General features: G+C 45.0%; 1 long non-coding RNA gene across 2 annotated transcripts; it reads right to left on the reverse strand.

The window, feature by feature from the left end:
- Positions 1 to 6,805, reverse strand: LOC135290511 (uncharacterized). 2 transcript variants are annotated; one of them, XR_010353279.1, is made up of 4 exons: positions 6,498 to 6,805; positions 3,829 to 3,919; positions 3,125 to 3,447; positions 1 to 330 (listed from the first exon to the last, which is right to left on the reverse strand). It is a non-coding gene; the product is annotated as an uncharacterized LOC135290511 (long non-coding RNA). The 2 variants fall into 2 exon arrangements; XR_010353278.1 differs by lacking the exon at positions 6,498 to 6,805 and having other exon boundaries at positions 3,829 to 4,042.
- Positions 6,806 to 18,729: the final 11,924 nt, after the last annotated feature.

Raw genomic sequence — 18,729 nt, forward strand, 5'->3', positions numbered from 1 at the left:
ACACACACACATACACACTCACACTTCTCCCTCCTGTCCTGCAAATGCAATGAGGGGATGCAGCACCACTGCTGCAGCTGAGCCTGTGCAACTGCACTGCAGGAAGGGAGGGCACGTCTGGGCCTAACTCAGCTCGGTGTTCACCTCTGCTCTGAGCCTCAGAGGCCCAACAAAACCTGCTCAAACTCATCCTTTCTGCACAGGAAACAGATGGACACTGCACCCCACTGAGAGTGGCAAGAGCAAATTGCTATCTGACGCACCTCAAGTAGTCTGGTTGGTTGGTTGCTGCAGAGCATGTGGAGGCAATGGAAGTATCTTTCCTTGTTCCTGCAGAAAAGCAGAATTTTGACACTCTTCATCAGGAGATCTTTAAAAAGCCAAAAGATCCCCACTGGACAGTCTTGAAAAAGTCCTTCAGAGCTTTCTTTTCACAATAAATATTTCAGAAGAAGCAACAACACTTAATAATAGGACACACACGACCTTATCCACAATAGCCTATCCCATGGTTTAGAAAGAGTTATTATTCTTTATTCTACAGGTTGTGCATTCCCACAGTGTTAGCCCCAGCTCAGTTTTTCTTATTTGAAGGCATGAGGTGGCATCTGCACAGCCATTCAAGTCATGCAGCAACAGATGCAGCTTCACAAAAGACAACAGCTTGAGAGAGACCAACATCGAGGTTCTAACAAGAAAGAAGGAAGCTGAGGTTCTTCTCATGCCATGTTTTTATACCCACTGCCCTGTCAATTCCAGAGGCCCAAAGTTCAGATGAGTGCCTGCACTCTTGTCATCAGGAGAGCCAATTCCATTCTATAGGCCTTACTGGCACTAAGGCTCCAATGACCTGCAGCCAAAACCGAGTGCTCCTCATTAACGTGGCAGGATGGGGTTGGAAACAGCTCTGCACTTGTGAATCGCCCTTTGGCTCTTCTCAAAGGCAGTTGGGAAGCATTGCACACATAACCTCAAAGCTCTTTTTCCAAAGAAATGTTGAAGAATTACGATGATGATAATTAAAAAGCTGCATAAGGAAAAGTCAGCGGAAACTGGAAGGAACACTCAGGATCTTGGTAATCTCTCTCTGCTTTCCATTTGAGATTTTGTGCCAAGCATCAAAGACCCACAGGATCCTTTATACTCCTTATGAGCTTCCATTGCCATTGTTTACACAAAGTCATCTTGTTAAACTCAGCCATTCTTGCCAATCTTTAGGCCACCTGAGCTTTAAATCTTGAGGAAAGAGCTGTCATGTGATGTTCCACTTGCTTTTGTAGATTTTAGTGTTCAAACTATTGCATGGTATAGCAAACGTCTAAAAGGATGTGTAAAAGTGGTAATAAGCCTGGACAGAAATATCAATAGTCAGAGCATGTTCAATACCACTTGGAGGAACACTTTACTGTGTGCATTTCATTTCCAAAAGTGCATTTGCTCTCATGGCTCAGTCCTCATGATCACTTCAGCCTAAGCCCCAACCTGAAACACAGAACAGGTATTTCCTTCACCAGCTGGGCAGAATTTTGTTACTGCCTCCTGAAGAAAGCTGCTGATGTGTTTATAGATTCAAGCAGAAATCCTTCCAAAGGCATCCCAAGGTTTGCAGGTACTGTGTGCATGTGCAGAAGGAATGTGGGAAGAGCATCTCAAAGCACCTGTCTCTACAAGCACAGCAGCACTTGCAAGAGGCATCTGCACACTCTAAACCTGCCTCCAGGCTAAACCCAGCTTGGAATTTGCACGGTCAACCTCCAAAAGAGACAACCCACAGATTCATCAAAGCAACTGAACTCTGCCCTACTGGCTGTGTCTCTGCCATCAGAAATCAAGTGTTCTTTATGCATTTCTGTTCAGCTTTTCAGTGTTGTTTTCAGTCTGCACCACTTCCACAGTTTTTGAAGAAAGAAATTCTGCAGCTAGGGTGGAGAGGAACTCACAGCCCAGCTCAAAGTAGAACTCCAGGAAACCACAGCCCAGGTTTTGTAGGTTTTTGTAGTTGTTGCAGCTTTTGGAGTTTCCATGAAAAGGCTGAGTTCAATGAACAACCATGGAATCACTGAGATTTGACTGACATGTTTCAGTAAACTAGTCTGAAATTAATGTGAACAGCTTTCTGTCTTCAGCATGCAGTCTTGGAAATCTGCTGATGGAAAAAGTGATGTCTCAGTCAACTGTAATTTTACTAGAAATCAAATGGAAAGAAAAAACCCATTCCTTGTGGCTTCCTAGTGCCTGGCTCTTCCTTTTAAGCAGGTTCTTCCAACACCAATTAATTTCACATTTTTTTGTTCTCGATTGGTTTTGCACTATTTAGAGGGAGAATTTCTAAATATTAATGTAGTTTTAGACAAAGTGTCAGCAGCACAGGTTCTGGGCTTTGCTGTTGTTGTCTATTAAAGCAAGAGTTACAATCTAATGTAATAGAAGAAAAAAAACAAGTCTTGATTTTTCATGACCATACAGCAGGAATAATGGTAGAGCAGTAATGTAAAGCAGTGCCTTCATGTATCCAGTGCCCGGTTTCAAAGCTCCCTTTTCACAAGGAGCAAGAGCACAATTAACTATTTGAGAACACTGTCAAAGAAGGATGCTCCCGTAAGATAAGCCATCACAACAGGAATCTGATGGCATGAAGAGAAACTATAAGCCTTGGCCTAACAGAGGTGAAGGTTTGGAATTAGGACACCAGATAAAATCTCCACTGTAGATACTGTGGGTGAGGAAAATGCTTCTATGGCTTCTAGCCCAAGATGTGGGGACAGCTGTGACCAGCCTGTGGATACCCCAATCTTGGACACTATAAAGGTGGTACCTCCAAGGAGACATGAGGACCCCCACCACCAAGAAGACCAAGGGTGAGGAAGGACTGGCTGGAGGACAGAGGGTCCATGTGGGGATGATAACTTCCTAATTAATGGCTCTGTCTTCCCCTCACCCTGCCTCTCTTCTCATATTTCTTTCTATCTCCCTAGTTTGCATTTACTGTTCAATAACATTTTTACTGTTGGCTGTGGAAAAGGGTCATGTTTGCACCTTAATTTGGGCAGAAGCTTCTTTTAATAACCAAATCTTTATACCACAGTTATGCACACAGGAGTCAGGAAAACCAGCACATTAATACCTTCATCGAAATCCAAGGGATGGAACTGCTTCAGCCTCCCCAATTCAGTTTTCTTCCCATTTGAATTGGGGGTCTCCTTCTGCACTCTGGCAGGCGCTGGGATGATGGAACTCTGAAATTTCTCTGTTTGTTGCACCACATGGGTGCAGGGGGGAAATGGAGCCAACACTTGGAGACATGTCCAAAGTGAAAAAGGATGTGGAAGGCAGAAGGAAGGAAGAAAAGTGGCCACCAGCTGCTGCCTGGACATGACTCTGCTGGTGACCAATTCTCCTCTTCTTGCTCGTCACAGGACTGGTCAAGTCAGAAGCCAGAGGCTGTTTCTGCAACAAAAACAACAACATAATTCATTCATGAACCTATGAGCAGGGTCAGCTTTTGCTCCCATTCTGAAAAGGCAGCATTTCTGAACTGGCCAAGGTTGAAAGCTCATCTTTCTTAACTAAAAAGAGCATTCAAACCAGGAAGAACTGCAGGTAAATACAGGCTCTATCTCATTCCTCCTTTCTCATCTTAGCACTAAGCAAGTCCTACTTCAAGTCTGGAGCTAAAATGCTTTGGGAGAAAGACACTTCCTTCAGGAGCTCCATCAAAGTCTTCCCGAAAAGGGAAGGCCCTGCACATTCACACTACAGCTTTTACACCACCAGCAAGTCTGATAAAATTTACCATACAGTCCAGAATGTTAATAATGCACAAAATACCTGAGCAGGTCTTGCTGGAGTGTCTCTCTCAGAAGGCCTTGGAGATGTTGCTTGGCTGCTGCTGGTGGGGTTCTGAGATGGAGCTGATTTTCTGTATGGATGATCCAATATTTCATGTTACAAAGCATAAATATCAACTGCCATAGGTCTTTCCTTGCAGGGAAAACAGACCTTGAGTGTCAGGACTCAAGGAAACAGCATGAAGCTGAGTTGAGGGAGGTTTAGGCAGGATATTGGGAAAACAGTCATGGCCCAGATGGTGCTTGAGCACTGCAACAGGCTCCCCAGGCCAGTGGTCACTGCAGCAAGGGCTCAAGAAGAGCTTGGGCAACTCTTTTGGGCACAGGGTGTGATTCTCATGGTGTCCTGTGCAGGACCAGGATCCTGGCATGTTCCTTCTACCTCAGCATATTCTAAGAATCTAGGCTTTATTTCCAGAGCCCTTTTATTTCCCTTTCTCCGAAAGGCCGAATTTACCCAGAAAGTATTAACTTCAAATTCTGACTGTCTGTCTCAGTGTATCCAGGCTAATCAGTCTGAAGGGTTTGAAACAGATCTTCTTTCAGACTGAAGGAATTCTCCTTTGGATTCCACTTGGCTACCTACAGGCAGACATTTCAGAAAACAAACCTTCATTATGGTTGCTGCACGCAAACTACAGAAATATGATTGGTCCTGAACAGCTGTTTGTGAGCACCCAGTTTGAACTCAACAATGTCTTTTTGCACAGAGCTTAATTATTCCCCCATCACATCAGTTTTAAACCATATTAATGTTTCACCAATTGGAAACAACCAAGAATCTCCATTCATACCTAGCAACAGTTCCTTTGAAAACAACATTTAGTGCCATAATGTGTAAGGAAATTTGGTCAGGGCCCAGAGTCCCTCTTCATTTGGCAGGGCCAGGGTTCATTCCAGCAAAGTCCTGCCGTGAGAAGGCCATGCACATGCCTTGATGATTCCTTTGAAAAGAAAGGAGGTTCATACCTTCCTCAAGACAAATACAAAGTTACTCAAAAGGGTAAAATGAGAAAGTAAAACCTCAAAAGCACTGATATCAAAAGTGCTGGTTTAGACTTCATCACCTGACACCTGCTCAGAGTTCCACAGAAAAACCCATTGGGAAAGTCTCCATCAATTTGATCCCTGCAGCACGCTGAATAACTCATCTAATTACACCACCACCATCTATCACAACTTTGACTTTTCTCCTTGAAAACATGATAGACATTTATAATATGGGTCTGTGTTGATGTCTGTTTCTCCATAGCTGAAAAAAATGTAAAAGTAACAAAGATACCCAGAATCAGGGATTCACTGCTTAGAAGCAGAACTCAGGTTGTGTTGGAAGGGAGGCAAGTGTGTGTGTACCAGATCTCAGCGAGCTCACACTGCCCATTTGAGATTTATACAAAGTAAACCCCCACTCGCTCTGATGTCCAGAAAAGCCTGAGCAAGGCATTTCAGGGTGCAGAGCTGCTCACACAGCCCTTTCAGAATGCAAACCAGGACCCTGAGGCAGTTCACACCTCATCCAGCACATTGCCTCCAAGGAAATCTCCTCAAACATTGCAATGGAACAGGAAAAAATGTTTTCATCCTTTACCTTCTAAGGGGCTGGGCCTTGAAAATCTATAATCAACTTGAAATCTAAATGGGTTACTTCAGCTGAGACGGCAGAACATGGCTCTCATAATATTGTGAATGTCTTTGGGGTGAAAAAATGCTGCCACTGCCCTGGGCAAACCCAGCAACAAACTTCAGAGGTTCAGGAAATGAGTTCTTAAAAGTCACTGTGGGATCAAATGAAAGTGTATCCATGTTGAATTTTCCTCCCTTGATTAGGTTCCAAACCACTTTTTTCCTAGCTAAAGAGGAAGTGTTCCCACTTAATATATTAATGCTTGCATAATTCAGCAACAGCCTAGGGGAACAGGGAATATTGAAAAAAGAAGGAAAGAACCACTGCATCTTTCAATGGGTGTGCATCCTATTACTAGCTGGAATAAGGAAATACCAGTGCAATTCAGAGGAACACTAGAGAAGTTACTGAATAAAATAGTTCCAAGGAAAAGGGAGATTTAATCCACATGACAGCAAAGAAACCCTCCGCTCAAAGTCTGGCTACCACCTCTATCATGGAGGATTTGCCTGGAACAATATTTCCTGGAAGACAATCCTCAAAGATCCCGGCAGAATCCAAGTACCATTGATGTGCCACCAACTCTATTCAAAGAAAATACTGGCCTCTGCAGTTCCTGAATTTCTCTGCTTATCTGGAACTTATCCCAAGAACTTTTAAGTGCCATGACAAACCATTTCACCCAATCAAGGAACCCCTGTGAAGTTACTCCGCGAAGCAGTTAAACAGTGCACAGAAAAGAAAGGGAAGGGAGTAAGGCATGAGGAGCAACAACATTACAATGTGTTACTCATTGCCAGCTATTCTAGCAAAACAATGCCCAAAAGTTTTGAAGTTTTCTTTATTTTTGTCACATGGACTGGCAGCTTGAAACCTCTGGATGAAGTTGATGGAAAAACTTAACAGGGAGCATTTCCTAACGTGCTCATTACTATCTAATTGAAACAGTGGATGAACAAGCGATAATTTGGAACAAAAGATTAGTGTGGTGGAAAAATTGCTGACCATCAACTCCACAATCTCACCTGCTGAAGGACCTTTCCAAGGGTGCCCTTGCCGTTTTGCATGACTCCATATCTCTGCAAGTGAGCAAGTAACTCTGGCTTCTTGTAAGTCCTCAGAGCAAGTAAATGAATCACCCTGTCCCTGTAGGGCCAGTGACAAACAGTACTGCAAGAATCCTGTTCACTCTCTGTAGGCTTCATGGACTTTGTTCTCTTTTTCTCAGGTGCAGGACATGAACCATTTGCTTTGGCTCTTCTCACATCTGCTTGTTTTCCAAAAGAAAGGAAAAGAGAAAAACAAGTGTCCAATGGGAAGCTGGGAGAAGGCAATAAAGTTGATTTTAAATTATGAAGGATATTCTTGGGGACATGCAGCAGCGGCTGCCCTCGAAGGGGAACGACGATCACCCCTTCGGGACATCCCTGCTAGCTGTGGCCAGCACCACCAGCAGCACTGGGGCACTCTCCCAGTCCTGGGTCCGGTCAGGAGGGCGCCTAAGGCTTTTGCCTTAAGGGACGAGGATCCGCAATGAGAGGGCTGCTACCCAACAGGAGTGAAGAGACAGACTCCAGCTGGAGTATAATCCAGGTTTATTTACTGCAGGAAGACTAATGGCTGAAGACCCCGAACTGCGGTCCAACAGTAGTTTATAAAGAGGAGAGGGTACAGAATTGGAGTCTGGTCTTCAGCCAATCCACGGGAAGGTGGGAGTGAGGAGAGGGTGAAAGACACAGTGGGACAACCAATAGGAAAAAGCCTGGGGAGGGGCCCTGGCCCCTGAACCAGTCACTCGATGCCCTGACTGGAAGATTCTAGATGGAAGGTATGGGCCACCAAGTGATGGACAGGGCACCAGGGAGGGACTCGGGAACAGATACATGGGTTGCCAATGGTAACAGGGAGGGGAAAACTGGATCGAGGGGGCGAGCAAGGAGAGGGAGAACCAGGGCAGAACCATTACAAATAAAGGGGTACATGGAACAAACCAATTTACAACTTAACGGGTAAAATATAAGAAACACACCACAACAGGGACAGAGTTGATCTTGAATATCCTTGTGCATCACTTTCAACACAGCATATTCCCTGATTCTGTGACAAAACCCAGTCTCTAACTGGTACTGCATGGATCATATTGCAACGGCACCCTGTACCCTACCAGCAACCAGACATGTCACACCTGAGATTCTCTGTTCCAGCCCAAAGCAGAAGTGGCCCCAAGTTTCACAACTGACTCACTACTGCCAGCCCTCAGACCCCAGTTACTGAATGTTAAATATTCTCTTAGGATCTAAGTAGAGCACCACCAAGAATCACACAAATCTTCGTTCACATGTGAAACAGAATGCCCCAATGAGAAATTCAGAAGTTCCGTTTTGTCTCTCCAAAAAGCCACCATGGTGCTGCCTTAAAATGCTCTGCACTAAGCTAAGGCAGAGCAAGAGCTGCACTTGCAGGAGCAGGGATGTCCCTGCAGGCAGGTGACCACAGCCACAGCCAGGTGAGAGCCTGTTTTTCTCAGGGCAGCTGGCTGTACCTGGCTCAGCTCACCGCTGCAGGCAGCACCACTGAGTGTCTGGAAGGGCAACGTGCACCTGGTGTCTGCCTGGAGCCGGGCTCCTTGGAGAAACAGCACTGAGAACAGATTAACAGCAAATGGCAGCACCTAAGCACATTGTGCTTTGTGGGAAGTTATGGAATCCGCTGGGAAGCTGACATCAATATTTCCTTTTGCTTTCCCTGAAAAGAACCCAACACAGTAATGTGGCAACACTGACTTATTAATGACCAAGACAAAAAATTAAATCATGCATGGTTCTCCACCATGACCTTATTAAAATTCTCTATGTGATTTCCTCACAGTCATTTGTCTTTCAATTTACAATTAATTCTTATGCATAGGCACTGTGCCTAGGGTACTCCAAAATATAGTTGTAAATCCAAAACATTAGCTACCAAGATGGTGAATTTAAGTGCATAATGTGGTCCAAACGTTGACCTCCATGCTCCAAATTCCAGCCCATCACTCAGTATGGGAACAAGGAAGGACTGGCAGGCTTTCTCAGGGGAAAACAGACCAGTGGCTGAATGCACTGACAAGACAATGCAAGGCTGACCTGAGGCCAAACCACCTCCAGCTGAGAGCTCTGAACACAAGAGATCCCCTGTCCCAAGAATATGCTGCAAAAATGAATTGCCAAGTTGAAAATCTTACAGACATTGAGCCAAATATGAAAGGCAACCATACCTCCAAGTGGGTTATACAATTTGATATCCTGGGCACTTCCATTGTGCAATGCCTTGCTGGCATTTGGCTAAAAGGAAAAAGACATTTTCTGTATAATCTTAAGTCTACCCTCTATTACTGCTGATTAACTAGGCCCTTCATTTTAAACAAGAGCTGCACTTGCAAAGGTTTGCTGTCCCATCACTAAAAAGGGCTGCTTTGACACAGTTCTCCCTCTGAAAGCAGCCGGCTACAAAAGTGCCCTGAGAGAGCGACTCTCACTTAGCCTCTAATGTAGCCAAAGCATTCAAGTAGCAAGTCATCCTTTCCCAATTGCTAGAATTTATAGGCACAGGCTTTCCTTGAATTCAAGTGCCCGAGTACAACTGATCTGGCCAGTGCTCAGCTAACAAACCAAGTGAGAGTGGTTCACAAAAAGGGTCCAAGAATACAACCCTGGGATTTTTTTGGCATTATGAAAGCACATCCTGGAGTCAGCTCCAAGAACAACTTCAACTGCAAAAGATTAATTTCAACTGTAACAGGCACCAAAACCCTTTCTCTTTTCCTCAGCTCTAGATGCAATTATTTGCATAGATGTAAAATGGAATTAGTTTATCCTTAGTCAGATACAACAAAATTTGGGTTGCTTGGCTGAACTCATCATTAATACAGAATGTGCCCCATTCCATTGGAGCTCAAAAATCACTAAACTGTCTATTGGCATAGGCATATTTTATAACAAACACAACCAACTGCCATCCAATGCTTCATTCTGAAAGTAAAATTGCCTGACAGTGAAGCTAAAAAGCTATTCATCTGAAATTTGCCTGAACTTTTAATGAAATCAGATGATCACTTGCAAAGATCTGTAGAAGCATTATTCAACAGTCTTTTTATGAAATCCTCCAATATTTTACTTGTGAGACTGTTCATCCTTCATCCATGTCGCTGTCATTTGCACAAAGTGCTGCCTCAACACAATTCCGTTAAGATTTCTGTTTCAATCATCACTGCTGGCAGAGCTTAGGAAGGGACTGGGCATGAAGGGGAACAGGGAGTCCCCTGAACTTCACATCCTTTTACATCAGCTTAAGAAATGAGTATGCTCTAAAAGCTTCTGTGCATTTTATAGAAAAATGGAAACAAATCACTTAAGGTAGTAAACACATCATCTTGGATTACTTATGCAGCTTTTCATTGCTTATTTACCATACCTTTTTCCTAATTTATTATTTAAATAACTTTGTCATTAATTGCTTAATCAATCATAAGCAGCATATTGATCACAAGCAGTGTATTAGTCTTAGCATTTTCCCCTTTAGAGAGAAGGTAGCTAAGGGTCTTTGACAGTCTGTTCCTAGAGTTGGATTGTTGCATCACCAAAACTTTTAGTTTTGCTAAAGTAACCCTCATAACCTTCAACAAACAAAGCCAGAGGGAGTAAAAGGCTGGACACCTGGAATCTAGACTTCATAGCCCTCCAAGAACATGTTGGAGTAGCCAGCAGACAGAGAAGAAACTAATAAAGACATTTCAGCCTCAGATCTCAAACCAACTTTTCTGGGAAAAAAGGTAATAAAGAGACTGAAAAATGTGGACTAATTGGCAAGAGAAGGGAGTCATACATATCCAAAACAAGACAGAAGACTAATTAATGAGGAGAGTGTTGTAATTTAGAACCAATGAACAGCCATTTCTTTGTTTGCTAAAAAAGTATCAATAAGTGGAAAAGCTTTGAAAGTGGCATGCATGTGGCTGGAGTTCTCCACCATGCACCACAGCCAGGCAAAATGTGATGGCTACTCCTAATGTTAAAAAATACTGGTAGAGATTTTCTCTTATCCTGACATATTTGGTGAGTGCATTACAAACATGGTACAATGAGAAATCCATGCATTTTGGGCAAGAGCCATGCCCAGAGCATGAATTTCCCGAGTGTCACAGCATGGAGAAAATGTGACTTTCACTGGCACCTCCTCTTTGTCATCCCTGAGTGCCACATCCATCAGAAAACCTCCCACTTCCACTGGCACCTCCTGTATGTCATCCCTGTGAGTGGCTTCCACCCAGACAGCTGCCTCCAAGGGGCTCTGGAGCAGCAGTGGGGCCCCAGCCCTGCCCAACAGGTCCTGCGGGGTCAGCAGCACCTGACACCAACACCATGGCCAAGCCCCCACCCGCTGCCAGCCCGCAGAGCCCCACAGCTGCCCCTCACCTGTTGGTCCTGGGACCTCTGGGTCACCCTGACGGGCATGGCAGTGCTGCTGGGGGCCCTGCGGAACACACTGGATCCTGCCCAGGCTCGCAGCTCATCCACCCCGCTCTGCCTCGGCTGCTCCCGCTCCCACAGACACTGATCTTACTGCAAAATCTGCAAAATGCAAAATACTTCTTAGGAAAATGTGTTCCTGGATGTTTCTCCTTTGTGACTTTCAAGGCTCATCAAGAAGAAGGGAGATTACCTCCATGAAACAAGAAGTAGCTACCAAGCTCAAAGGGATGGCCAGGCCTTTGAAAGGCAGGTTACTTGTTGGCTCAATTGCCTTGTTGGGGTGGAGGGCTTGACAGCCTTCAGTGACCACAGACACAGGGGAGGTTAGCAAGGCTTGGGAAGAAGGATGTACCACTGATGGTGGACACAAAGAATGGAGGATTTATGGGCACAAGGACATTTGGAAGAATCCCGGAGAAAAGGGACAAACTGATGAAGCCAACATTGCAACTGTGCTGAATCAGCTCCGACAGGATAAAAAGTCATTCCAGCAGGGGCAGACTATGGCCACGCACTCAAGAGACCTCTCAGTAATAAGAAGGGAGAGACTGAGCATGCACACTTTTGGGCATGAGAAGTAAGAGGAAATTACCCAACAGCAGACACAATACTAATTATGAAGAGAACTTGGAAACTTGCTGTCAATGAACACTAATTCCTTTCTTTGCTGAATTGTACAAATACTAAGACACTCTGGTTCTTGTGGTGCAGGCTTTGTGAATTTGGCCACGAGCCCCCCTTTCTGCACAGAACTGTAAATAATTACCTCCACTCCATGTGTGGATCGGCCTCTTGAACAACATGTGCCAGAACCAACCAAGTTGGAACAACATTTGCTGTCACTCTGACACCTCCGCTCTGGCTGCAGCCACCGAAGGGTCTGAGTGGTCCTGCCATGTGCCAGTGACAAATGGCCATGTGTCCTTGGAAATGGGGAGTCCCATGTTCCAGGCTGGGTGGGATGTCACTGAGCAGTAGGAGATGACACAGTAAGGGCAGAGGGAATTCACTATGGGCACAGGTGGGGAATGCCCTGCCCTGGCCCATGACTGACTCAGCTCATTTCCAAGTGCAGAAAGGGGCACCTCACCATCCCCCGTTGCTGCAGCTGTGCAAACCAGGCCTAATGAAGGTTTCTGCACTAAAGTGCTGCACTTGGCTCTCTCAGAGGTGAAGGAGCAGCTTAACACCCCTAACCAGGGCAGCGAGGAGCAGCCCTCCCAGCACTGGGCGGTCCTGTCATGGGCTCGTCAGTCTGTGAGGCTTCCAGCACATACACGGTCACTCAAATATCATCTCTTTGACAAAACCCCCCGACCTTTCCTCATCCCAGTCTCCTAAAAGGAAACAAGCCAGCAGCATGCCCAGGCCCCCACGGGCTCTGCAGGAGGAGCTGACATGGAAGAGGCAGTGCTGGCCCTGAACAAAATTCTAGGCTGACATTTGTGCTGACTGAAAGTGGCCACTGAAGTTATTGACACATGTAGAAAAATATTTTATACTCAGTTTCTGATGGTTTCATTGTCATTTCCCCCTTACCCAAGATTATTCCTGATTTCAGTCAGCTGGCACCAAAAATAAGTACCAGCCATAAGTTGTCCAGGCATTACAGGGACAAGTAATAAAGCATGTTGTTTAAAATGTGTTGAATATTTCCATCCAAAGTTTATTTTTAATCATATCTTGTATTAGTATTGAAGTCCATGTCTATATCTACCCATGTCTGATCTCCTGGCTGCCACACTCAAAAAGACAGTGTAGGCTGGGGACACAAAGGGAGGAAGCAATTTATCAAACACTAGAGCCCAGACCTGTAAAAGAACTGAGTGCCTTTTTGAGTATGACTGGATTGTGTTGAGTATGGATCCCCTGTTATGGACTGTTGGAATAGCCTTTGTATGGACCATGAAAGGAATCCATGGAGGTTGTTACACTGGACTCTGGAATGTCCAACAGCCTTTCCATATCTTTTAAAGGTTATTGATGACAACCCCTGCTCTGGAGTTACCAGATTTGATGGAAACCTTTGCACTGTCCATCCATGATTGCCTTTGCCCTGCACAGTAGACCCATATTTAGCTCAAAGAATGGGAACAAAGGAAAGAACCCTGTGGTATTTTGGGTGTATTTCTCAAAAATAACTGAACAATGTACTCGAGGGATGGCCAATGCATTTCAGAGCAGGAACCTCTGATTGATAGAATATACTTGAAAATAAATGGGGAAAAATGTGACAGTTTATGTGCCGCACATGGTTATGTCTGGTTTAGAGCAAAAAGGAGGTCACTGGTTATCCCTGAACAGAACCTTAAAGTAACAGGTGGTACTCCTGGAACAAAAGACGTGGTGCTAAAGACAGCTATTGCCTTGAACCCTGAGTATAGGTTAGAAATTACTGGATTTGTTACAAGAATGCTGATTAGTTTGATATCCAACAATCTGGCATATCATCAACCAGAAAAAGGAATGTAAGAATGGGAGAAGACTAAAAGTCCCCACTCTAGGCTTTCCTCATGGCTACCAGACCTTTAAAGGCTTACAGAAGTATTTATAACCTGTGTTGAAATTGTTGCTGTTTGCATTTTTTTCTGTGTGATAATTCATTGTATTTCAGCTTTCATGAGATATTTTGCAAATATTTGTAATAACAAACATTATTATCATAGAAAAGAAAGTTAGTTTTAGAAGTGAGACTTTCAAGACAAATCTTGAAAGGATCTGTGTGAGGGATTGTTGCAAATAGCTTAGGAGGAAGGAGTGGGAAGCGGAACACTGAAAGCTCTGAAACCCTCTGTGTCCCAAGCCAAGCCAGAGCAATACAGTTTCTTCAAGAACACATTCTGCAGTTCAGATAACCAAGATGAAAATGACTACTATATGGAAGAGCATGCAAAGTTCAAAAGCTTAGTGAACACGCAGGGTCTCTAAAGATCCCAACTAGACCCCCAGAAACTAACTGTGCAGACTCGAGCAATTTATACATATTTAATGACTTCTGAGAAATAGAATGCATATGTACTGCACACTCCATTGTGACCTCACGGCTGGTGTTGGCTCTGTCACAACGTACTCCGCACCGGCACTGTATAAAAAAGCAGGGCAGACACGCACGCAGCACTCGTCCAAAACCATCATGCCCTGCCACGGTCGGAGGGGACGCCGCAGCAGGAGCAGGAGCCGCAGCAGGAGCCGCAGGCACTCCCGGCGGCAGGGCGTGCGGAGCAGGCGCCGGGCCATGTCCCACCGCCGCGGATATCGCCAGCACCGCAGCCGAGGACGCCGCCGCCGCTACCGCTGAGCCAGCCTGGGGCTCGACCCCATACAGCCAGAGCCCGGAGAGCGCCAGCCGTGCACAGGCCTGGCTCTGCCAGTAAAGCATAGCAAGCTCACACCAAAGTGTGCGTGTCCCTGCGGTGCCTGTGCGGCAGCAGCAGGTGTCACTTGCGGTCTGCCCGGTGTCTGCGTCTCTCTGCGCCCTCAGGGTTTGCCTGGCTCAGGAGATCCCCCCGTTCTCCACGCTTGACTGCTCCACTGTTGGTTGTGCCTCTCAGAAACAGGGCTCGTATTGCCTGAGTGAATGCCTTGAGACCCAGCCCCTCAAACACTTTCCTTGTCCTTGCTGCTGCACATGTGCCTAGAGCGACATGTGGGTCACCTTCCTGCCACTTCAGGATGTGCAGAACTGTACTTAAGCGCTACTGCTGTTCAAAGTTTTCTGGAGGCAAAAAGGGAGCTGGGGCGTGGGCAGAGGGGTGATGTCAATAAGTGAGAGGTTGTCCTGAAGTCCCTTTTGCCGGGGCAGATGCCATGGGGGTCTCTCACCCAGAGCAAGAGCCAGGACCCGCAGGGCGGATCCTGTGTCCTGGATACACAGGAGGGAGATCTCTGCAGCAGCTCGGAGAAGCACGGCCAGGACCTTGGGGTAACTGGATACCACCTGCCATGTGGCAGGGGCAAATGGAAGGGTTTGTTCTTCCTCCACCTGTGTGCTGCAAGTCATGGCCTGTGCCAAGTTCTGTGTTGTGAACGATCACATGTGACTTGTTCGCCTCTTCTACACTCTTCTTTTAGTGTTGTTATTACTGTTTGTGTTCTTTTTTCACTGCTGTTTCTAGTAAATTGTTCTTATCTCAACCAGTGATCTTTACCTATTTGTGCTCTCCTCTCCATCCTGCCACAGGGAAAGTGGTGGGGAAGTCAGTGAGGGGCACGTGGTCTAAGGTGTATCAGTGTGAGCACTAAACTAGGGAATACCATTCCTACACTGCAACAATGTGGAAAACTCAGTTTCCTAAATCACTTTCCTTGGCTAGTCCTACAGGAAAATCAGCCTGCTGAAAAGCAACTGCTGTAATTGAATGAAAGCGTGCTAGGTAACACTTGTTTTAAAGTACAGATTTAATAAAATTACACAGGAAGCAAAAATTAAATATTGCCAAATCGTCTTTATAATAATTTTTTAAATTATTTTAAAATCTAAGATGGGAGAAACTTCTGTGAACTTTTTCCAATCCCACAGTGAAAAAGAATTCTATAAAGCAAATTACAACTGAATATTTTCAGCCCCTAAAAAAAAATTAAAGCAAAATAGCAGAAAGAGTTACATTTGAGCTGCATTTCCAAAGCACATGGTTAGGCTAAAGAAGGGGAAATAAGAGAATCTGTGTGTTGAAAAAAAAAAAAAAAAAAAAAAAAAAAAAAAAAAAAAAAAAAAAAAAACCATAGCGGAACTGTGCAAATACCTTCTGTTCCTTCCTGAAATAGAAATTCTAATATTCAAAATATCATTGAAAGTTGAGGCCAAAATTTCAAGCAATTTGATGTCAATTAGCTGTGTTAAATCTTTGAAGAGAGCATTACTGGTCTGGCTTCACAGGATGATGTGATGAATGAATGAATGATGAACAGAAAATCTGTACATTCCAAATTATACTCTCTTGGATAAGTCAGATTTTCCAAAGATTCAGAAAATAGTTTGGGTTTGGTTTATTTTGTCACCCTAAAAAGAGCTAAAAGAGTTCATGCACTCGCTTAGTCAGTTCAAGGTTCTGAAGGGTCACTTGGCTAGTATTGAGGTCACAGACAACGGATTCCAAAAAGATGTCCTTGATTTTCAGACTTTTCACAGACAAAATACCGTGGGAAAAAAAAAAACCTGAAATCAATTGAATTCAGACACCGCTTTGCTCTCCATTAAATCACAACCCCACACTCTCCCCTTCTCATTAATACAAACAAAGAAACACTGGCAGCCTTGGTTGGCAGAAGATGGAAAACTGTCATTTCCAGACGCTCACTGAGAGCAGGCAATGTGAAAGCCCCGCCCTGGGTTTCACAGCCACTCCCCTCCTGTGCCCATCCCTTCAGGGCAGGCCCAACATCAGGACAACCTGTGGAAAGAGCTGGTGACAGTGGCAGGTTCCTCTGCCCAGGGCAGAAGGCACAGCACCTCTGCTCTGGCTGGAACAGGGGCCACTTGTCCAGGTAGACCTGGTGTCCCAAAAAGAGGAGGGGCTGTAGCCCCAGGGCTCTCCCCAGCCCTGCAAGAGGCCAATCCACCAGCAGCTCTAGCAGGGTTCTTGCAACTCTTTATTCAAGGAAAAGGAAATCATTTGTTATTTCCCTCACACACTCCCTAGACACTGGTTTCTCTCCCTCCTAATGCCCTTCCCCTTCCCCTTGTGCCCCACCGTGGGTGACACTCCTGTGCTGGGGGCACAGCCAAGGGCCCCTGCAGTCTGAGGGCCACGGCAGCAGTGCTGCCTCTTCCCACAGGAAATCCTGCTGTAGCTGCCACACCTGCAGCATATCAGATGCCAAAGGCAGAGGGGCAGCAGGAGCAGCTGCTCTCTCACAGGACCATGCCCTTAATCTTCCTATCCAAATATCTGGATACACAGTGACTCCACAGCCCGAGGTAATTGAATCAGGGGCACTCCCCTCTGATGTTTCAGCCCAGAAGGTAGAACTAATTTCAGTCACCCGAGCTTTGGAATTGAGGAAAACCAGTTAACATTTGAACTGATTCATAATACACCTCTGGAGTGCTACGTGCGCATAGGATTTCTGGAAAGAAAGGGACCTTTTGATCTCTCAAGGCACATCAATCAAAAATGCAAAACAAATCTTGGGTATACTTGAAAGTACCCAGAAACCAGAGGAAGTTGCCATCAGGCATTGCAGAGCACACCAGGTGGATAAGACCAAACTGGAATTGGGGAAACATTTTGCCAACAAGGCTGCAGAAAAAGACGTGTTAGAAAACAAAGCTTTAGCTTTAATACCCTTGCCAGAGATACCTCTCCCAGCAGAAAAAACAGAGTATAATGCTAGGGACTGTCAATTAATTGAAACTGTAGAAGCGTGATTTGATCCACAAGGCTAGGCTAGATTTGATCCATCCCAGCTGGGCAAAGACTAGTCCCAGCATCACTCTTGTGTGAAAAAATGGATTGCAAGCACAAAGCCACTCATTGGAGTACTGAAAAACTTTTGAAGCATTTGCAAAAATCTATAATTGGGTCTGAAATGGCTCAGATTGTACAATCAAGACTCCAAAAGTGTATAGTTTGTAAAAGAGACAATTGTAGCACAGCTCACAATCTAGTGCTGAGAGCCATAAAATCTGGAGGTGTTCCAAGGGAATAGTGTCTGATGGATTTCATTGAATTTCCCAGAATATGGGGGTATAAATCCCTCCTAGTTCTGGTGGATGCCTTCTCCGGGTGGCCAGAAGACTTCCCTTGACATATCAACCAGCCTAGGGAAGTTGCTAAAACACTGTTGAATCAAATAATACCTAGATTTGAGGTACCTTTGGGAATGTCATCAGATAGAGGTTCCCACTTTCTTGCAGAAGGGGTACCAGAGGTTAGGAAAGCCTTGGGAATAGCTTGGGATCTTCATGCTCCTTACAGGCCCCAAGCTAGTGGCAAAGTAGAGAGAATGAATTACACAATCCAATTGAACTTGGGTAAAATATGTTAGGAAACCTCCTTGTTTCTAATGCTAATTCTAATTCTAATTCTAATTCTAATTCAAAGCCTTACCCCTTGCTCTGCTTTGAATTAGAATTCAGACATGGGGCACCAGCAAAATCTGGCCCTATAAGCTGCTGTATGGTTGACCCTACCAAGTACCACACATTTCAAGAAACACACACATATAAGGAGAGGTTGATTAGAATAATTACCTCATTTCTCTTAGCAAAACTTTCCCTGACTTACAGCGAGCAGTGGCAATCTCCAGACCAACAGACTGGACATACCAGTGAAAAAGTTCCAACCAAGAGCTTGGGTGTACTTGAAAGGCTGGGGAAACTGCTCTGCTACAGCCAAAGTAGGACCTTCCCAAGTTCTATAGACAATATTGCTGCATTGAAATGGACAGGTTAAAATTGTGGATACATTATTCCAGAGTCAAAAGAGCCAAAGCCTCTTAGCTCAGGACAACATCTCCTTGGGATTTGCAGAAATCTGGACCAAACTTACTTCATGGCTACCCAGCTCAACTTTGTTAAAACATTGGTCTGTAGCTGTTGCCATGCCTTATGCTGTAAGATGAAATTATAGAGATTAAGAAACTAGTTCCCATAAGGAACTTTGTCTCAGGAAAAGGGGGCACTTGATAAGGACCATGGAATAGAGCAGCACAACCTTGAAGAAGTGGACGAAGGACGTAACTTCTTAGGCAGACAGAAGTCATGCAAAACACAAGCAGGTTGCCAGCTCAGTTCTGCAAGGCTGACAAA

The sequence above is a fragment of the Passer domesticus genome, chromosome Z (assembly GCF_036417665.1).
Source record: "Passer domesticus isolate bPasDom1 chromosome Z, bPasDom1.hap1, whole genome shotgun sequence".
In the NCBI taxonomy this organism is placed as follows: domain Eukaryota; kingdom Metazoa; phylum Chordata; class Aves; order Passeriformes; family Passeridae; genus Passer; species Passer domesticus.